This window comes from Anomaloglossus baeobatrachus, chromosome 2, assembly GCF_048569485.1.
Source record: "Anomaloglossus baeobatrachus isolate aAnoBae1 chromosome 2, aAnoBae1.hap1, whole genome shotgun sequence".
Classification (NCBI taxonomy): Eukaryota; Metazoa; Chordata; class Amphibia; order Anura; family Aromobatidae; genus Anomaloglossus; species Anomaloglossus baeobatrachus.
The window spans coordinates 793,464,449-793,472,680 of NC_134354.1; positions in this window are offsets into that span (position 1 = coordinate 793,464,449).

Consider the following 8,232-nt stretch of genomic DNA (forward strand, 5'->3'; position numbering starts at 1 on the left):
TTTCAGTGTCATATATCTAATAACTGATGGACTCAGTAATATTTCTGGATTGAAATGAGGTTTATTGTACTAACAAAAAATGTGCAATCCGCATTTAAACAAAATTTGACCGGTGCAGAAGTATGGGCACCCTTATCAATTTCTCGATTTGAACCCTCCTAACTACTTTTTACTGACTTACTAAAGCACTAAATTGGTTTTGTAACCTCATTGAGCTTTGCACTTCATAGGCAGGAGTATCCAATCATGAGAAAAGGTATTTAAGGTGGCCACTTGCAAGTTGTTCTCCTATTTGAATCTCCTATGAAGAGTGGCATCATGGGCTCCTCAAAACAACTCTCAAATGATCTGAAAACAAAGATTATTCAACATAGTTGTTCAGGGGAAGGTACAGAAAGTTGTCTCAGAGATTTAACCTGTCAGTTTCCACTGTGAGGAACATAGTAAGGAAATGGAAGAACACAGGTACAGTTCTTGTTAAGCCCAGAAGTGGCAGGCCAAGAAAAATATCAGAAAGGCAGGAAGAAGAATGGTGAGAACAGTCAAGGACAATCCACAGACCACCTCCAAAGACCTGCAGCATCATCTTGCTGCAGATGATGTCACTGTGCATCGGTCAACAATACAGCGCACGTTGCACAAGGAGAAGCTGTATGGGAGAGTGATGCGAAAGAAGCCATTTCTGCAAGCACGCCACAAACAGAGTCGCCTGAGGTAAAGCACATTTGGACAAGCCAGTTACATTTTGGAAGAAGGTCCTGTGGACTGATGAAACAAAGATTGAGTTGTTTGGTCATACAAAAAGGCGTTCTGCATGGAGGCAAAAAAACACGGCATTCCAAGAAAAGCACTTGCTACCCACAGTAAAATTTGGTGGAGGTTCCATCATGCTTTGGGGCTGTGTGGCCAATGCCGGCACCGGGAATCTTGTTAAAGTTGAGGGTCGCATGGATTCAACTCATTATCAGCAGATTCTTGACAATAATGTGCAAGAATCAGTGACGAAGTTGAAGTTACGCAGGGGATGGATATTTCAGCAAGACAATGATCCAAAACACCGCTCCAAATCTCCTCAGGCATTCATGCAGAGGAACAATTACAATGTTCTGGAATGGCCATCCCAGTCCCCAGACCTGAATATCATTGAAAATCTGTGGGATGATGTGAAGCGGCTGTCCATGCTCGGCGACCATCAAACCTAACTGAACTGGAATTGTTTTGTAACCAGGAATGGTCAAATCTACCTTCATCCAGGATCCAGGAACTCATTAAAAGCTACAGGAAGCGACTAGAGGCTGTGATTTCTGCAAAAGGAGGATCTACAGACATGGCCAAAAGTTTTGAGAATGCTACAAATATTAGTTTTTATAAAGTCTACTGCTTAAGTTTTTCTAATGGCAATTTACATATACTCCAGAATGTCATAAAGAGTGATCAGCTTAACAGCAATTACTTGCAAAGTCAATATTGGCAAAGAAAATGAACTTCAACCCCCAAAACACATTTCAACATCATTGCATTCCTGCCTTAAAAGGAGCAGCTAACATTATTTTAGTGATTGTTCCAGTAACACAGGTGTGGGTGTTGATGAGGACAGGGCTGGCGATCAGTCATGATTAAGTAAGAATGACACCACTGGACACTTTAAAAGGAGGCTGGTGCTTGGTATCATTGTTTCTCTTCAGTTAACCATGGTTATCTCTAAAGAAACACGTGCAGCCATCATTGCTCTGCACAAAAATGGCCTAACAGGGAAGAGTATCGCAGCTACAAAGATTGCACCTCAGTCAACAATCTATCGCATCATCAAGAACTTCAAGGAGAGAGCTTCCATTGTTGCCAAAAAGGCTCCAGGGCGCCCAAAAAGGACCAGCAAACGCCAGGACCGTATGTTAAAACTGTTTCAGCTGCGGGATGGGACTAGCAGCAGTGGCGAGCTAGCGCAGCAATGGCAGCGGCTGGTGTGAGGCTTCTGCACGCACTGTGAGGCGGAGACTGCTGGAGCAAGGCCTGGTTTCAAGGAGGGCAGCAAAGAAGCCACTTCTCTCCAGAAAAAACATCAGGGACCGACTGATATTCTGCAGAAGGTACAGGGAGTGGACTGCTGAGGACTGGGGGAAAGTCATTTTCTCAGATGAATCCCCTTTTCGATTGTTTGGGACATCTGGAAACAGCTTATTAGGAGAAGAGGTGAGCGCTAGCACCAGTCTTGTCTCATGCCAACTGTTAAGCATCCGGAAACCATTCATGTGTGGGGTTGCTTCTCAGCCAAGGGAATCGTACCACTCACAGTCTGGCCTAAAAACACCGCCATGAATAAAGAATGGCACCAGAATGTCCTCCAAGAGCAGCTTCTCCCAACCGTCCAAGAGCAGGCGCCCAACAATGCCTTTTCCAGCATGATGGAGCACCTTGCCATAAAGCAAAGGTGATCACTAAATGGCTCATGGAACAAAACATAGAGATTTTGGGTCCATGGCCTGGAAACTCCCCAGATCTTAATCCCATTGAGAACTTGTGGGCAATCATCAAGAGACGGGTGGACAGAAACCAACAAATTCTGGCAAAATGCAAGCATTGCTTATGCAAGAATGGACGGCGATCAGTCAGGATTTGCTCCAGAAGATGATTGACAACATGCCCGGGAGAATTGCAGAGGTCCTGAAGAAGAAGGGGCAACAATGCAAATATTGACTTGCTGCATTCACTCATTCTAATGTCAATAGAAGCTTCTGGTCTCATAATATGATTGCAATTATATTTCTGTATGTGATGTAAACATCAGACAAACACAAATAAATCCAGAGGGAACAGATCATGGGAAAATAGCATTGTGGTGTCATTCTCAAAACGTTTGGCCATGACTGTACAAAATATTAATGTCACTTTTATGTTGAGGTGCCCATACTTTTGCACCGGTCAAATTTTGTTTAAATGCGGATTACACATTTTCTGTTAGTACAATAAACCTCATTTCAATCCAGAAATATTCCTCAGTCCATCAGTTATTAGATATATGAAGCTGAAATAGCAAAAACCCAAATTGTTATAAAGAAAAAAGGTTACATTAATAGGGGTGCACAAACTTATTCATATGACTGTGTATTGAGATGGTGTAAAAAGATATAAGAAGATATTTACTATATAAGGTATATATAAAAGTAAATGTAAAAGTGAAGGAAAAAGAAAAACATTATATATATACACCATGTGCAGAATTATTAGGCAAGTTGCATTTTACAGGATTTCTTTTTAATATTGATCAACAACTCTGTTCTCAATCACCACAAAAGACTGATAAATATCAGAGCTTAATATTTTTGTCAGTTGGAGGGGTTAATATTTTGGCAGTTGGAGGGGTTTTAGATTTGGCTTCTTAGGAGGATCTGTTTGTGCAGGTGACTATTACTGTGCAGAATTATTAGGCAACTTAATAAAAACCAAATCTATTCCCATCTCACTTGTTTATTGTCACCAGGAAACCAACATAACTGCACAAAATATAGAAATAAACATTCCTGACATGCAAAAACAAAACACAAAAAAATGAGTGCCCAATATCACCCCCTTTCTATCTGATGACAGCAGCGACCATCCTTAGATTCTGTCATTGCTTGATCTGTTTGCACTCAACATTGCGTGCAGCGGCCACCATAGCCTCCAGCCACCACAGCCTCCAGACACCACAGCATCCAGACACCACAGCCTCCAGACACCACAGCCTCCAGACACCACAGCCTCCAGACACCACAGCCTCCAGATACTGCTCCCAGAGGTGGACTGTTTCCCTCCCTGTAGATCTCACATTTTATGAGGGACCACAGGTTCTCTACGGGGTTCAGATCAGGTGAACAAGGGGGCCATGTCATTATTTTGTCATCTTTTAGACCTTTACTGGCCGGCCACGCTGTGGAGTAGTTGGGTGCATGTGATGGAGCATTGTCCTGCATGGAAATCATGTTTTTCTTGAACGATAGCGACTTCTTCCTGTACCACTGCTTGAAGAAGTTGTCTTCCAGAAACTGGCAGTCGGTCTGGGAGTTGAGCTTCTCTCCATCCTCAACCTGAAAAGGTCCCACAAGTTGCTCTTTGCTGATCCCAGCCCATACCAGTGCCCACCTCCACCTTGCTGGCGTCTGAGTCGGAGTGGAGCTCTCTGCCCTTTACTGATCCAGGCTCTGGCCCATCCATCTGCCCATCAAGAGTCACTCTCATTTCATCAGTCCATAAAACCTCTGAAAAATCAGTCTTCAGATATTTCTTGGCCCAGTCTTGAGGTTTTATCTTCTGTTTCTTGGTCAGAGGTGGTGGTTTTCAGCCTTCCTTACCTTGGCCTGTCCCTGAGTATGGCACACCTTGTGCTTTTTGATACTCCAGTTACGTTGCAGCTGTGAAATATGGACAAACTGGAGGCAAATGGCATCTTGGCAGCTTCATGCTTGATTTTCCTCAATTCATGGGCAGTTATTTTGCGCCTTTTTTGCCCAACACGCTTCTTGCGACCCTGTTGGCTATTTGCCATGAAACGCTTGGTTGTTCGATGATCACGCTTCAAAAGTTTGGCAATTTCCAGATTGCTGCATCCCTCTGCAAGACATCGCACAATATGGACTTTTCAGAGCCCGTCCAATCTCTCTTCTGACCCATTTTGTCAAAGGAAAGGAAGTTCCCTAATAATAAAGCACACCTTATATAGGGTGTTGATGTCATTACACCGCACCCCTCCTCATTACAGAGAGGCACATCACCTGATTTACTTCATTGGTAGTTGGCTCTCAGCCTATACAGCTTGGAGTAGGACGACGTGTATAAAAAGTATCATGTGATCACAATACTCATCTGCCTAATAATTCTGCACACAGTGTATATGGGATAATTTGCCAAGGAAGTGATGTGGGAAAAGGGCGTGAGACCAGTGAGGAGGTGGAGGGAGGGGGATGTAAACCGAGATGATACAGATATATTTTTCACATGTGTATGTGTGATGCCCTGGACTAGCCAGGTAGTCACAGGTAGGCCCTTGCATAACACCCGTCCCCCTAATAAGGTAACAGCAGCCAACCACACAAAACCTAGTCACCTCCCTCAGAGCTTGATGGTCACACCAGGGGGCGGAGCCAGGCAGTTGGCCACGCCCACCGAGGAGTCCAGAGGGCCTGAGGCAGGAAAACAGTGGTCAGTTCCCCGTGGTGAGCACAGTGTCAGTTAGTTCAAGTTCAAGTGGAGTAGTGAGAGGAGTAGAGTGCAGCAGGTCTGCGGTGACAGGTCTGCAGCGGAAACTGACAGGTACTGGGGTCATAGCCCTGGTACCTAGACTAGGAGGCAGGCGGTAGCCTGACCTGCAGGAGCCGGGAAGACGGCTGGTGGAACCGTAAGGGACCGGGACAGGGTAGTGGCTCGCCGGTACCAAACCGGGGAGCCGACTGGAAACCGGAGCACAAGGAGGGGTACTCAGACCCAGAACGAGGCCCAGAAGGCACTGGACCACGTTGAATTCACTGATTGAGGTATGGACCTTAGGTCCTTTCCCATCCCAACACCTGAAAGAAGGCAACAGCCCACCGAGGGGGATAGAAAGCCACCGCACAGGCAGAGAGATCCCACGGGCCAGCGCCTGTGGGCAAACGTACTCCTCCAGCACATATATAGTCGGGGAGTGGACTCCCGTTGCTGAGGCATAGGCAGTCAACACAACATAAAGAGGTGCAGGAGAAAGGCCAGGACCACCAACCCGGGTGGGGTGTTGGGGATGAGAATTGAGTACCCAGAAATACTTAATTCAGCCATTTACCTCCCGATCTCTTACACCGTTTCCGAGCCAACATCAATTTTGACTCCGATGGCATGACGGTAACTTTCCACAATCCCAATACACCGGAGGGAATTGAAGACGTGTGTATTGTCTCAGCATTGCCTATAATGCCCTTGTATCGAGACGATCCCTTGTATGGAATACCTGACAGTGTTATAGCCCTTATACCAGAGTCTCTATGGTCAACGGGAAGATGTTGGTCGTCTGCAAGTACCTCCCGTTACGGTGCGTCTTAAAACTGGGCCCCAGCTACCTCGAGTGCCACAATATCCTCTGAAATCCATCCAGGAAGAATCACTCAAACTGGAAATATCAGCTCTCCTTGAAAACGGGGCCCTCATTCGCTGTGTTTCGCCATGCAATACGCCGTTGTTTCCTGTCAAAAAGAAGACGTCTAAGGAGAAGCTCCTAAGTTTCGGTTAGTGCAAGACTTGAGGGCCGTCAATGCTGCTACTCTGTTGGAGACCCCAGTGGTACCTAATCCACATACTCTTCTTGGACAGATCCCACCCTCAGCGACTGTTTTCACCGTCATTGATCTCGCCAATGCTTTCTTCAGTGTACCTCTACATCCAGACTGTCAATATCTGTTCGCTTTCACCTTCCAAGGGGGCCAGTATAACTGGACAGTCATGCGAAAAGGAGCACAAAACAGCCCTAATCAGTTCACTCAAGCAATGTCTATCATTCTCTCGCCATGGCAGCAAGAGCATCCAGAAGTGGCTCTTTTACGGTATGTGGACGATCTGCTCCTCTGTGCCGGAAGTGAACAAGACTGCTACGACTTCTCCATATCTTTGCTCCAGTTCCTTGCAGCCCAAAATTGTAAGGTTTCTAAAGCAAAGGTTCAGTGGTGCCAACCCAAAGTCGTATTCCTTGGTAACTGTGTCGCGGGCGGAGGAGGGGACGCTGCGCTCTCCCACTGCTCGGGTCCTGCTGCCGCGGCTGCTGCGGCCTGCCGCTGCTCGGTGGCTCGAGCGATGGGCCGGATCCCGGGGACTCGAGCGGCGCTCCTCTCCCGTGAGTGAAAGGGGATTGGGATTTGGTGTGGACATCAGCCCCTGGAGGAAGGCAACAAGGATTTTTGGTTAGCCTAGGTGTTCCTAACTGAGGTGTAGGGTTTGGTGGTGTTGTGACCTGTGACCCCTGGCTGGCCCAGGGCGTCACATTCCCCCTTAGCAAAATGCAGACCGTCCGCGGGCTGCCCGTCCAACACCGGTTTTATTTTCTGAAAAAATATATAAAAGGTAAAACGGTAAACATAACAACTTATGACATCATCCCACATCGGGAGGTTCAGTACTTAAACGTTGCAAACGGTTTACGGTTACGGTCTCCGCTCTCTCCCACCCAAGTAACCTGGCCCTGATGCTGCCCCTAAAGCCCAGGCAGCACCCCTTGACCCCAGTCCAGCACAAGTTACCCGAGCGGGATCTGTCCTTCCCCTCCAGAGGGTAGCCACCGGTTCCTGTGGTGGCTGGGCCCCAGCCTGCTCTGCTGTGGGCCCTCCCTCCAACCTGCCTCTCCGGAGGCGGTAAATGCGGAAACGGTAACGGTAAAACAACTTATTTACATGCCACTTAACGTTTGTGATTGCCCTGCAAGTTCACGGGCTTGTCCATGAGCAGTTCCTCATGCAACTTTTTAAACGGTCCCCACGGGGACAACGGTGCCGGCAACGGCCGGTTCTCTCAATCACGGTCAGACAATCTGGTAACTGTTCGGTTATCATTTTTGCTTATCATCATTTTCAACTTTTAAACAAACACACTGGTGGTCCCAACGGGGACGGTGCAACGGTGCTCCGCTGCCTTTTGCGGCTCAACAGTCCATTCTCACTCGTGGGGCTCTAGTGCCACCTTCACATGGTGCACCGCTCTGGACCCCAATGGTAGCTCGCTGCAGGCGATCTTCTTCCATATACATGCGGGCATGCACATCCGCTCTACACCCCTCTCGGGCATCGATCTCCCTGCGCAGCTGCTGTTGTCGCCGCTCCCAGCCGAGAGCACTTTCTGTTTGCTCCGGTTCAGCGTGTGTGGGGGACGGACCCAGCCAGAGTCCCTCCGTGTCGGCTACGACCGGCACCTTCAGTAATGAGGGACCCCGCTGTGACATGGCCTGCTCTGCCTCCTGGCAGCTGCATCCCCGCCGTGCCTCCGGTGCATCTTTGCTGACGGCCTCAGCCTTCGGCTTCTTCCATGGAAGCGGATCAGGGCGGTCACGAGCTTCTGCTGCAGGTCGGTCCGCTGGGCGGATTGGCAGGGTACCGCTACCGATGATGGTGGTAGCGGGCCTAGTGGCGGGGCAGCAGCAGCCAACACGGGTAGCGGGGGAGGTAGCAGGGCGAGCGGGTATGGACCGGGTCCCTCCGCCGCGATGACCGACCCACTAGGGGTACAGGGGCGTGGGTCACTTAC